This window comes from Lagenorhynchus albirostris, chromosome 4, assembly GCF_949774975.1.
Source record: "Lagenorhynchus albirostris chromosome 4, mLagAlb1.1, whole genome shotgun sequence".
NCBI lineage: Eukaryota > Metazoa > Chordata > Mammalia > Artiodactyla > Delphinidae > Lagenorhynchus > Lagenorhynchus albirostris.
The window spans coordinates 68,587,479-68,602,484 of record NC_083098.1 but is presented as its reverse complement, the minus strand read 5'-3'; positions in this window follow the sequence as shown (position 1 = coordinate 68,602,484).

The following is a 15,006-nucleotide window of genomic DNA, read 5'->3' as shown; positions in this document are numbered from 1 at the left end:
TTTTAAAGTAGAACTATCATATGATTCAGTAATCCCACTACTGAGTATTTATCCAAAATACTCTACCCAGCAAAGCTCTCATTCAGATTCAATGGCGAAAACAAAAGCTTTACAGATAAGCAAAAGCTAAGAGAATTCAGTACCACTAAACCAGCTTTACAACAAATGCTAAAGGAACTTCTCTAGGCAGGGGGGAAAAAAAGGAGCCACAACTAGAAACAAGAAAATTGTAAATGGGAAAGCTCACCAGTAAAGGCAAACACACAATAAAAGTAGAAAGTCATCCACACACAAATATAGTATCAAAACCAGCAACTATGAGAAGAGGAGAGTACAAATGCAGGAAATGGGAACTGCATTTGAAGTTAAGAGACCAGCAACTTAAAACAAATTTGTATATATAGAGATTGATATATCTAAACCTCATAGAAAATGCAAACCAAAAAACTACAACAGATATACACACACAAAAGAAAAAGCAACCCAAACACAACACTAAAGAGGGTCACCAAACCACAAGAGAATAGAACAGAAAAGGAAGGGAAGAAAAAAGACCTACAAAAATAAACCCAAAACAATTAAGAAAATGGCAATAGGAACATATATATCAATAATTACCCTAAATGTAAATGGATTAAATGTTCCAACCAAAACACATAGACTTGTATATTTTGAAGATTAATCCTTTGTCAGTTGTTTCATCTGCAAATATTTTCTCCCATTCTGAGGGTGTGACCACCAAGAGCGGTGGGATAGGGAGGGGTGGAGGGAGACACAAGAGGGAGGGGATATGGGGATATATGTATGCATATAGCTGATTCACTTTGTTATACAGCAGCAACTAACACAACATTGTACAGCAATTATACTCCAATAAAGATGTTAAAAAAAAAAAACATAGACTGGCTGAATGGATACAGAAACAACATGCATATATATGCTGTCTACCAGATACCCACTTCACACCTAGGGACACAAACAGACTGAAAGTGAAGGGATGGAAAAAGATATTCCATGCAAATGGAAATCAAAAGAAAGCTGGAGTAGCAATACTCCCATCAGACAAAATAGACTTTAAAATAAAGAATGTTACAAGAGACAAAGAAGGAGACTACATACTGATCAAGGGATCAATCCAAGTAGAAGATATAACAATTGTAAATATATATGAACTCAACATAGGAACACCTCAATATATAAGGCAAATGCTAACAGGCATGAAAGGGAAATTGTCAGTAACACAATAATAGTGGGGGATTTTTAAAAACCCACTTACACCAATGGACAGCTCATCCAGACAGAAAAGTAATAAGGAAACACGAGCCTTAAATGACACATTAGACCAAATAGACTTAACTGATATTTATAGGACATTCTCCCGAAAGCAGCAGAATACACTTTCTTCTCAAGTACACATGGAACATTCTCCAGGATAGATTACATCTTGGGTCACAAATCAAGCCTTGGTATGTTTAAGAAAACTGAAATCATATCAAGCATCTTTTCCAACCACAACGTGATGAGATTAGAAATCAATTACAGGAAAAAAATTGTAAAAAACACAAACGCATTGAGGCTAAATAACATGCTACTAAAAAACCAATGGATCACTGAGGAAATCAAAAAACATCTAGAAACAAATAACAACAAAAACATGATGACCCAAAACCTATGGGAGGCAACAAAAGCAGTTCTAAGGGGGAAGTTTATAGCAATACAATCATAGCTCAAGAAACAAGAAAAATCTCAAATAAACAACCTAACCTTACACCTAAAGCAACTAGAGAAAGAAGAACAAACAAAGCCCAAAGTTAATAGAAGGAAAGAAATCATAAAGATTGGAGCAGAAATAAATCAAATAGAACTGAAGAAAACAAAAGCAAAGATCAATGAAACTAAAAGCTAGATCTTTGAGAAGATAAATAAAATTAATTAACCTTTAGGCAGACTCATCAAGAGAAAAGGGAGAGGACTCAAATCAATAAAATTAGAAATTAAAAAGGAGAAGTTACAACTGACACCACCAAAATACAAAGGATCATAAGAGACTACTACAAGCAACTATATGCCCCCAAAATGGAAAACCTGGAAGAAATGGACAAATTCTTAGAAAGGTACAACCTTCCAAGACTGAACCAGGAAGAAATAGAAAATATGAACAGACCAACCGCAAGTAATGAAATTGAAACTGTGACTTAAAATCTTCCAAAAAACAAATGGCTTCGCAGGCGAATTCTATCAAACATTTAGAGAAGAGTTAACACCTATCCTTCTCAAACTCTTCTAGAATATAGCAGAGGGAGGAACACTCCCAACCTCATTCTACGAGGCCGCCATCACCCTGATACCAAAACCAACATATATATCACAAAAAAACAAAATTGCAGGCCAATATCACTGATAAAAATAGATGTAAAACTCCTCAACAAAAAAGTAGCAAACAGAATCCAGCAACACATTAAAAGAATCATATACCATGAACAAGCGGAATTTATCCCAGGGATGCAAGGATTTTTCAATATACACAAATCAATCATTGTGATATACCATATTAAAAAATTGAAGAATAAAAACCATATGATGACCTTAATAGAGGCAGAAAAAGCTTGTAACAAAATTCAACACACATTTCTGATAAAAACTCTCCAGAAAGTGGGCACAGAGGGAAATTACCTCCACATAATAAAAGCCATATACAACAAACCCACAGCAAACATCATTCTCAATGGTGAAAAACTGAGAGCATTTGCTCTAAGATCAGGAACAAGACAAGGATGCTCACTCCCACCACTATTATTCAACATAGTTTTGGAAATCCTAGCCACAGCAATCACAGAAAAGGAAATAAAAGGAATACAAATTGGAAAAGAAGTAAAACTGTCACTGTTTGCAGATGACATAATACTATGCATAGAAAACCCTGAAGTTGCTACTAGGAAACTAACACAGCTCATCAATGAATTTGGTAAAGTTGCAGGATACAAAATTAATACACAGAAATCCCTTGCATCCCTATACACTAACAACGAAATATCAGAAAGAGATATCAAGGAAACAATCTCATTTCCCATCACATCAAAAAAATAAAATAAAATACCTAGGAATAAACCTACCTAAGAAGGCAAAAGACCTGTACTTGGAAAACTGTAAGATGCTGAAGAAAGAAATAAAACATGATACAAACAGATGGAGAGATATACTATGTCCTTGGAGTGGAAGAATCAACATTATGAAAATGACTATATTACCCAAAGCAATCTACAGATTCAATACAGTCCCTATCAAATTACCAATGGTATTTTTCACAGAATTAGAAGAAAAAATTTTACAATTTGTATGGAAACACAAAAGACCTCAGTTAGCCAAATCAATCTTGAAGAAGAAAAACAGAGCTGGAGGAATCAGGCTCCCTGACTTCAGACTGTACGAAAAAACTACAGTCATCAAAGCAGTATGGTACCTGCACAAAAACAGAAAATAGATCAATGGAATAGGATAGAAAGCCTATGAGATAAACCCAGGCACCTATGGTCACCTAATCTATGACAAAGGAGACAAGAACATATGGTGGTTTTGATTTGCATTTTTCTAATGATTAGTGATGTTGAGCATTCTTTCATGTGTTTGTTGGCACTCTGTATATCTTCTTTGGAGAAATGTCTATTTAGGTCTTCTCCCCATTTTTGGATTGGGTTGTTTGTTTTTTTGTTATTAAGCTGCATGAGCTGCTTATAAATTTTGGAGATTAATCCTTTGTCAGTTGCTTCATTTGCAAATATTTTCTCCCATTCTGAGGGTTGTCTTTTGGTCTTCTTTATGGTTTCCTTTGCTGCGCAAAAGCTTTTAAGTTTCATTAGGTCCCATTTGTTTACTTTTGTTTTTATTTCCATTTCTCTAGGAGGTGGGTCAAAAAGGACCTTGCTGTGATTTATGTCATAGAGTGTTCTGCCTATGTTTTCCTCTAAGAGTTTGATAGTTTCTGGCCTTACAATTAGGTCTTTAATCCATTTTGAGCTTATTTTTGTGTATGGTGTTAGGGAGTGATCTAATCTCATACTTTTACATGTACCTGTCCAGTTTTCCCAGCACCACTTATTGAATAGGCTGTCCTTTCTCCACTGTACATTTCTGCCTCCTTTGTCAAAGATAAGGTGACCATATGTGCGTGGGTTTATCTCTGGGCTTTCTATCCTGTTCCATTGATCTATATTTCTGTTTTTGTGCCAGTACCATACTGTCTTGATATCATCTCACACCAGTCAGAATGGCCATCATCAAAAAATCTAGAAACAATAAATGCTGGAGAGGGTGTGGAGAAAAGGGAACACTCTTGCACTGTTGGTGGGAATGTAAATTGATACAGCCACTGTGGAGAACAGTATGGAGGTTCCTTAAAAAGCTACAAATAGAACTACCATATGACCCAGCAATCCCACTACTGGGCATATACCCCGAGAAAACCATAATTCAAAAAGAGTCATGTACCAAAATGTTCATTGCAGCTCTATTTACAATAGCCCAGAGATGGAAACAACCTAAGTGTCCATCATCGGATGAATGGATAAAGAAGATGTGGCACATATATACAATGGAATATTACTCAGCCATAAAAAGAGACGAAATTGAGCTATTTGTAATGAGGTGGATAGACCTAGAGTCTGTCATACAGAGTGAAGTAAGTCAGAAAGAGAGAGACAAATACCGTATGCTAACACATATATATGGAATTTAAGAAAAAAAAAATGTCATGAAAAACCTAGGGGTGAAACAGGAATAAAGACACAGACTTACTAGAGAATGGACTTGAGGCTATGGGGAGGGGGAAGGGTAAACGGTGACAAAGCGATAAAGAGGCATGGACATATACACACCACCAAACGTAAGGTAGATAGCTAGTGGGAAGCAGCCGCATAGCACAGGGAGATCAGCTCGGTGCTTTGTGACCGCCTGGAGGGGTGGGATAGGGAGGGGGGGAGGGAGGGAGACGCAAGCGGGAAGAGATATGGGAATATATGTATATATATAACTGATTCATTTTGTTGTGAAGCTGAAACTAACATACCATTGTAAAGCAATTATACTCCAATAAAGATGTTAAAAAATATATATATATAACTGAAAGAACATATGGTGGAGAAAAGACAGTCTCTTCAATAAGTGGTACTGGGAAAACTGGACAGCTACATGTAAAAGAATGAAATTAGAACACTCCCTAACACCGTACTCAAAAATAAACTCAAAATTGATTAAAGACCTAAATTTAAGGCCAGACACTATAAAACTCTTAGAGGAAAACATAGGCAGAACACTCTTTGACATAAACCAGAGCAAAATTTTTTTTGACCCACCTCCTAGAGTAATGAAAATAAAACCAAAAATAAACAAATGGGGCCTAATGAAACTTAAAAGCTTTTGCACAGCAAAGGAAACCATAACCAAGACAAAAAGACAACCCTAGGAATGGGAGAAAATATTTCCCAATGAAGCAACTGACAAGAGATTAATCTCCAAAATGTATAAACAACACATACAGCTCAATATCAAAAAAACAAACAATCTAATCAAAAAATGGGCAGAAGGTCTAAATATACATTTCTCCAAAGAAGATATACAGATGGCCAACAAACACATGAAAAGGTGCTCTACATCACTAATTATCAGAGAAATGAAAATCAAAACTACAATGAGATATCACCTCACACTGGTCAGAATGGTCATCATCAAAAAATCTACAAACAATAAATGCTGGAGAGGGTGTGGAGAAAAGGGAACCCTCCTACACTGTTGGTGGGAATGTAAATTGATACAGCCACTATGGAGAACAGTATGGAGGTTCCTTAAAAAACTAAAAATAGAACTACCATTTGACCCAGCAATTCCACCCCTGGGCATGTACCTGGAGAAAACCATAATTCAAAAAGATACATGCTCCCCAATGTTCATTGCAGCACTATTTACAATATCTAGGACATGGAAGCAACCTAAATGTCCATCAACAGAGGAATCGATAAAGTTGTGGTACATATATACCATGGAATATTACTCAGCCATAAAAAGGAGTGAAATTGTGCCATTTGCAGAGATGTGGATGGACATAGAGACTTTCATACAGAGTGAATTCAGAAAGAGAAAAACAAATATCGTATAATATTGCTTATATGTGGAATCTAGAAAAATGATACAGATAAACTTATTTGCAAAGCAAAAACAGAGACACATGTGTAGAGAAAAAATATATGGACATACCACAGCGGGAAGGGGGGTGGGATGAACTGGGAGATTTGGATTGACATACATACACTACTATGTATAAAATAGATAACTAATGAGAACCTACTGTATAGCACAGAGAACTCTACTCAGTGCTCTGTGGTGACCTAAATGAGAAGGAAATACAAAAAAGAGGGGCTATATGTATACATATAGCTGAGTCACTGTGATGTACAGCAGAAACTAACACAACATTGTAAAGCAACTATACTCCAATTAATTAAAAAAAATACCTAGAGACAAATAACAACGAAAACACAACAATCCAAATCCTATGGGATGCAGCAAAAGCAGTTCTAAGAAAACACAACAATCCAAATCCTATGGGATGCAGCAAAAGCAGTTCTAAGAGGGAAGTTTATAGCAATACAATTTTACCTCAGGAAACAAGAAAAATCTCAAATAAACAACATAACCTTACACCTAAAGCAAGTAGAGAAAGAAGAACAAAAGAATTGAAAGTAGAATCTCCATAAGATATTTGCATTTACTTTTCATTGCAGCATTATTCAAAATAACCCAAAGGTGGAAGCAACCTAAATACTCATAAATGAATGAATGGATAAAGAAAATGTGAGATACACACACACACACACACACACACACACACACACACACACACACAATAGTATTATTCAGCCTTAAAAAAAGGAGGAAATTCTGTCAAATGCCACAATATATATGAACTTTCAGGACAAAATAAGGCAGTAACAAATGAACAAATACTGTCTGATTCTACTTAAATGAAGTATCTACAGTAGGCAAATTCATAGAATCAGGAAGTAGAATGGTGCTTGCCAGGGGCTGGGTGTATGCAAATGGTGAGTTGCTATTCAGTAAGTGTAGAATTTCAGTCAAGCAAGATAAAAGAGTTCTAGAAATCTGCTGTAAACAATGTGCATATAGTTAACAATACTGTCCTGCACAGCAAAAATCTGTTAAGAGTGTAAATGTCATGTTATGTTTTTACCACAATAATAAATAAATAAATTCTCTTACCTAAATATCTCCATGTATAAAACAGGGTAAGTGTAAAACAGGCTAAGTTCTGTGAATTCTACATTTATTAACACATTAACCCTCATAGTAAAATGTCATAAATTTACTATGAGGGTTAATTTGTTAATAAATGTAGAATTCATAGAACAGTGCCTGGAATGTTGTCAGGTGCTGTTGTTAATTTTTATATAAATTCATAAACAAATAAAATATATTGTTGATTTTTGTTATATAAATAAATATACTATTGATGCATAATAAATATTATAACTGATTGAACATTAAGAAGTGTAAAAAGTTGTCAGTAAAGCAAGTAATTGAGTCAAGCAACAACAATGTTATTAATTAAATCGACAGTAAAATTTCCCAGGGGGGCAGTTGTTTGAAAGTTGCAATGATGGTATCTAGGTAGCCCACTGTTCTTTTGTCATTATTAATCTTTTTTCAAAGCAACTGGTAAAAGATCTATTACTATTATTCATTATTTCTTTATATACTAATATTCAATTAAATTTGTTTTCTCATACTTAACATCAATTGCTTTAATGGCACCTAATAATAAATGAATATATTAATACTGTGCGACTGTGTAGCATTAGCTGAGATTATACATAGATGCTAAAACATGAGAAGAAAACTCGAATTCTAGTACTGAATTTCCCCTATTAGCTGTGTGATCTCAGGCAGATTATTTAACCTTCTCTGGGCTCATTTCTCTCTCTGGGAGGATGAAGATGGAAAATTGAGGTATCTTCCAAGACTGGTGTTTTTTCTTAAGTAAGCTGAATACAACTGGGTCTTCTTACTTCTGCCTTGTAGCACATTTCCATATACCATCACATTCAACAATGAACTGAAATGGGCAGAAGACCTAAATAGATATTTCTCCAAAGAAGATATACAGAGTGCCAACAAACACATGAAAGAATGCTCAACATCACTAATCATTAGAGAAATGCAAATCAAAACTACAATGAGATATCATCTCACACCAGTCAGAATGGCCATCATCAAAAAATCTAGAAACAATAAATGCTGGAGAGGGTGTGGAGAAAAGGGAACACTCTTGCACTGTTGGTGGGAATGTAAATTGATACAGCCACTGTGGAGAACAGTATGGAGGTTCCTTAAAAAGCTACAAATAGAACTACCATATGACCCAGCAATCCCACTACTGGGCATATACCCCGAGAAAACCATAATTCAAAAAGAGTCATGTACCAAAATGTTCATTGCAGCTCTATTTACAATAGCCCAGAGATGGAAACAACCTAAGTGTCCATCATCGGATGAATGGATAAAGAAGATGTGGCACATATATACAATGGAATATTACTCAGCCATAAAAAGAGACGAAATTGAGCTATTTGTAATGAGGTGGATAGACCTAGAGTCTGTCATACAGAGTGAAGTAAGTCAGAAAGAGAGAGACAAATACCGTATGCTAACACATATATATGGAATTTAAGAAAAAAAAAATGTCATGAAAAACCTAGGGGTGAAACAGGAATAAAGACACAGACTTACTAGAGAATGGACTTGAGGCTATGGGGAGGGGGAAGGGTAAACGGTGACAAAGCGATAAAGAGGCGTGGACATATACACACCACCAAACGTAAGGTAGATAGCTAGTGGGAAGCAGCCGCATAGCACAGGGAGATCAGCTCGGTGCTTTGTGACCGCCTGGAGGGGTGGGATAGGGAGGGGGGGAGGGAGGGAGACGCAAGCGGGAAGAGATATGGGAATATATGTATATATATAACTGATTCATTTTGTTGTGAAGCTGAAACTAACATACCATTGTAAAGCAATTATACCCCAATAAAGATGTTAAAAAAATAAAAAAATAAATTAAAAAAAAAACAATGAACTGAAATATATTTTTACTCAAGTTTCTGAAAATGAGCAAAGGGAGATGCAGTGCGTGACATAGACCAAAATGCTTTAGAATTTCTCCTTGCTACTTTCTATTCCGAAATAGTCACAATGGCTTGCTCAGAAAATCTCTCCTGATCCTATATTTGATTTCCAAGTTTTCTCCCCAAACTATCTCAGTGCTTAAGCATTGGCTTGAATTGTTATATGCCCTCACTGTACCCCTCCACACTTAGCTGTATGTTATATAGATCAATTTAGCCTTTATAGATTTCAGTCAATTCTTTTTGCCCATTATTCCAATCAGCCCCACAGAGCAAAGTGGACACTTATAACTTAATTCTTTTCCTTTTATCTGTATTAAATTTTCAAATGTGGCTCCAAACTCTCTGTGTCCCAGTTCTGATCCAATCATGCATAACATTGAACATAATCCCAAGAAATATCCTTTAAAAGAGACTCACAGCTTTGGCAGTATCAACAGTAGCATTACTGCCAGACACAAGATGTGTAATTAAAATGGATGACACAATGCTCTTCCTCTTAGGCAAAAATGCCTGTTGTTGAGAGAGTGCACTGCAGAGCCCAGATCTTGGCTAAGAAGTAGAAAGTAAGTGAGTTGGAGTTATACTTTCTTCTATTTGCAAGAGATTCTTCAATTGTGTTTGGGGCTCAAAATAAGATACAATCTTCTTAACCAAATTGCTTTTAGAAATAAATTGAAAATTTTGTTACCTAATTCACAATTTTTAAAATTACCAATACTTTTAAAAGCAACCTTCCTATTATTCTGGTTTCTTTTCTATTTTATCTATGTATGTACTTATCAGAAAATAAACCATTTAGCTATTATTACATGTACATATAGTCTCTAAATGAGAAATCCCAATGACATGGAAAAACTTAACTGACTAGAATCTTCCAATCATGTTCAACAAGGTAAGAAAATGAAATGATATCGAGATCTACCTAAAGTATAGGTTGAGTGGATAATAGTTCACATTCCACCCTCACTGGCCAATCTGGTGAAAAAAAACTATAGTAGGTGTAATACAAGTTTCAAAGATCTTCTCAAGACTTTTGACATTTCCAGGCATTATTAATATTAGCTTTAGTTGAATCTGCAAATTTACCACAATTACTTCTCAATCACCATGAACCCAAAAAGCTGCAACATACTTTCAATCAACTCAGTTATTCAATAGTTTGTCCTTTAGCAAACTGAGGCATTTATAGACTTTTCTAAATTGAATACGTTATTTTCTGTCCTATGCCTACAATTTCAGACTTCCAAACAACAAGGCATGTCTTAGTCCTGCAATGCAGCATACCAACCAGAAACACACTCTCTTTCTCTCTCTCTCTCTCTCTCTCTCTCTCTCTCTCTCTCTCTCTCACACACACACACACACACACACACACACACACACGATCCAAGTCCCTAAATATGAGTTTATTGCCCTTTATTTGTTAGTGGCATGTCTCTTCTACTCACAATTCTTCTTATTTATTAGAGTTCTTAGTTGAAGTATTTACTAATAAACCAAAAGAAAAATGCCACAGAGCTGTCCCAGTTCTGATGTTCAATATTCCCATGGCTCCATTTAAGTGAAATTACTCTACTCATAGCTCCTGATGAGAGGGTAGTCCTAGATGGCCATGACTTGTATAACTTGTCTTAGCTCCCTCTTGACCAAGCCAGAAACAAATAATTAAAATTTAACAATAATCTATAGGCACTCCAGCAACACATGATGTTGCCTGCTATATCCAGGTAAGCTTAATGAAGCTGATTTTCTCTGGCATGCCAGCTTGGAAAGAACTGAGCAATTGACAGAGGGACCTAAAATTACATACAAATTAGCAAGAAGATATAATCAGGGTTTAGAGGCATGGAAGTTGAATCTGGGAATGAGTAACCACAGAGAGCCACACTCATGAGGACATAGAAGCTATGAGGTAAACACTGCGTGAAGGAAAGGGAATAAAAATTGTGTCAAAGCAAAAGGAGAAAAGAAATAAGGAGAATAAATAATGAGTAGATGGAAGATAGAAACTAGCTAGCTAACAACTAGATAGAAGATATAAGCCCTTTTCTATTTAAGTCACTGTAATAATATCTTAACTGTACCCTCTGTTACGCTTGCCCACTGGGATCCAGCCATTCTCCATACAACAGCCAGGGTACAGTCTTTTAAATCATGCATCCTATCACTTGACACCCTTGCTTGAAATGCTCCAAAAACTTCCCAATGCATCAAGAATATATAATCTAAGGGCCCACATGAGCTACCCAGTTCCTACTGCTCCAACCCATCTCAGATCATTCTTCCCTCCTGCTCATACGGCACCTGTACCTGGAATGTTTTTTCTCCAAATCTTTTCTTCATTTAGAGCTCTGATCAAATGTCAGCTGTTCTGAGAGGACTCTCCTGACAACCCATTCTAAGGCACCCTTACGTTTCACCAACCCTTCTGCTAGTCACTAATCCAACACCCGGTTTTATTTTCTTTTTAAGCACTTGTCACTACCTGTAATTCTCTTATTTGTTTACTGGTTAAGGTCTGTTATTTTTCTCCTCTAGGAGAATGTAGGCAGAGACCTTGTCTGCATCCCCAGTGGTAGGAACTTGATAAAGTATTTAAGAAAGGAATACTTAAAAGATGAATGGAGAGAAAGAAGAAAAGAAGGGAGAGAGGGAGAAAGGGAGGGAAGAAGAGTGAGGAAGGAGGAAAGAACCTCCTCCTGAAGAAATCCTCAGTGCTGCTCTGGAGCCTCTCTTATTTTAGATCCTGCTTTTCCTACAGGAGTTCTTAGATTTTCTAGAGTTCTACAGTTCCTGCTTTGTCTGTGACCTGAAAGTTCACATTTTCCTCTTGGTCTGATGAACATAAAGCTTTATACTAAACTCTCACTTATATAAATTAGCTTGCATAAATTTTAGTTCCTTCCTAATAAAAGGAGAAAAACCCTTATAGGCATAGCAGTAATGGCAGAGAAGAACCTGAGCATTTAAAGATAAAATGGCTCTCCTTATTTCTCCACTAATCAAAAAGAAGAAAAAGCTCAAATAATTATATTTGTTTTTACTTTCTATTGTCCTGTCATGCAATAATTTCATCTAAAGTTTCTTCTTAATATAAAAATATGTTCATCTTGAAATTTTTAGAAAGTATAGAAAATCACAAATAAAAAGTAAAATCCTTCCATAATCTATCACTTAGTGAGGATTACTGATAATGATTTTTGCATGCATTCTAATAAAGGTGACATTATAACCTACATAATTACTTATAATCTGATCTTTCACTCAATATATCAATAATATTCCCATGTCTTTATTCTCCTACACCCTTCTTTTTATTCCTTCAGTTTACTTCATACAATATAAATAATTTTATATAGTTTACCATTATGTTTTACATTTAGATTAGTTGGAATTTTCACAAGTATAATGCTGAGATGAACTTTCATAAAATTAAATTTTTCTATAAGTACATAATTTTCCCCTAGAATAAATTTAAGGAGTTGCTATGTATTATTTTGTCTTCTGAGTCACAATCATACAACTGTAAAATGCTTAAAATTCAACAATCAAAATGAATTATTGGTTAAAGAAAACTGGAGTGAGAAAGAATATTTGTAGACATCATGAAATACATTTTTTTCTACAATATTGTAGAACAATGCAGATAGATGGCCAGTTTAGATAGTAGGGCAGAAAAGTACTGCCTCAAAAAAATATATTGCACACAGGAAATGTTAGTAGGAAATTAATGAGCTTTTTAAGTACCTTGCGTCTTTTTTAAGACCTACAGTGAGGAAGGTAATATAAAGTTAAGTTGCCAGTCAGATGACCTCTTGGCAAAATTCTTGTTTACAATCATAAATGCCTTTAGGGCTCATCCATCAACACATATTAAAAGTTTCTTTAAAAATTCTGGGGCTTCCCTGGTGGGCAGTGATTGAGAATCAGTCTGCTAATTCAGGGGACATGGGTTCAAGCCCTGGTCTGGGAAGATCCCACATGCCACGGAGCAACTAGGCCCGTGAGCCACAACTACTGAGCCTGCGCGTCTGGAGCCTGAGCTCCGCAACAAGAGAGGCCACGATAGTGAGAGGCCCACGCACCGTGATGAAGAGTGGCCCCCGCTTGCCACAACTAGAGAAAGCCCTCGCACAGAAACGAAGACCCAACACAGCCAAAAGTAAATAAATAAATTAAAAAAAAAATTCTGAACATTCCCATTGACTTAGGATCAGTGCCTATATTTATTTAATTTAATGGAGACAAGCCAGGGGAAAGGAAGAGGAAAACAGATGGGGAAAGAAGCTGTCTTTTCCATACATTTTTCAAAGAAGCCCTAGGTTTGAAATCCTCTGGAAGAAGACCTGCCTTGTGAGCTGAGGAGAGGAGGACAAGCCCTTGTTAATCAGAGATGACACAAAATCAAGATTTTTCAGAGCAATACCTGCAGTAAAGGATAAGTGTTCTGACAATGTCAGTGTCTGCAAACATCTTCTAATGCCACCAGGTAAACAATAATCACCATCAGCAGTATCCAATGCTTATTCAGCTAGTCATGGAGCTAAATGACCCTTACTCAGATTTCTGCTACAAGATTTCCAGAGGTAAAGAAACTCAAATTCAGCTAAAAAAGAAAATCACTACAAAAGAATCAAAATAGGATATGTGATCACCAATAATCGATGGTGTCCAAACTGCCAAACAGCAGGCAGTCAGTGATCTTCTGCTTATTGTTTTGGGTCTTACTATGTGTTATGAAAAGCATTCTTTCCATAGGTAGACATTCTATGTATATAGAGAAAGGTGGTGGTGTGATGAAGCCCACACCACAGCTGATACTGACTATCCCTTCTTAATTCTGCTTCTTTTGTGATGTCATTTAGTAGCTAGCAATTGGCCACGGTTGGAAGTGTTTTCATGGAGATTTCTTTTTTCTCAAAATGCCAGGTTTAGTTTACCAGCATACTCCTGGAAACCTAATTTTATTTTGTGAATTATATATTCATATATATATAGACTCTCCTGATGGATAAAGTAAAATATAAAACAATAAAATCATCAGGCACAGGCTATGTGGGCAATGATATTAATATTAGGCCCGGAAAACAAATTATCAATACAGATCCTTCAATGAGAGCCAAAAGGCAACTTGATTTTTGCTTAGTGACATTGCCTGCTGGAATGAATATTCATAAATGCACTTTTTATAATTATCTAATTTTACTGAGATATCTTTTACATAGAGTAAAATGCACAACTCCTAATATAGCTCCATGAGTTTTAACACATGTATAACCCATGCAGCTTAACAACAAAATAAAGATATAAAACATTCCTTTCACCTCTGAATTCTCCCTTGTTTCCTTTCCAGTTGATAACAGAAACAGCCCTCTACTCCCTGCCCAGGTGACCATAGTTCTGATTTCCAACATTACAGGTTGGCTTTATCTATTCTAGAACATTATCTAAATGGACTCAAATAGTAAGTATACATTTGTGTTTGACTTTTTCACTCAAAATAATATTTTGAGATTCAGCCTTGTCTTTTTTCTGTAGTTCTTTTATGTTTTTCAAAAAATTAATCTTTTATCTGGGAATAATTTCAAATTTATAAAAAATGTGTAAGAATTAGAGTAATAAAACACACAAAATGTATACCTCTTAGCCAGATTTACCTGGTACCAGTTAACTATTTGTTTTAACATTTGTGTGTGCTCTGTATATATTTATACACACACACATGCATACATACGTGTATATACTTACATATGTATGCAACTATATAAACATCTCCAAACATAGAAAAATTTTCTTAAACATTTGAAAAGTTACC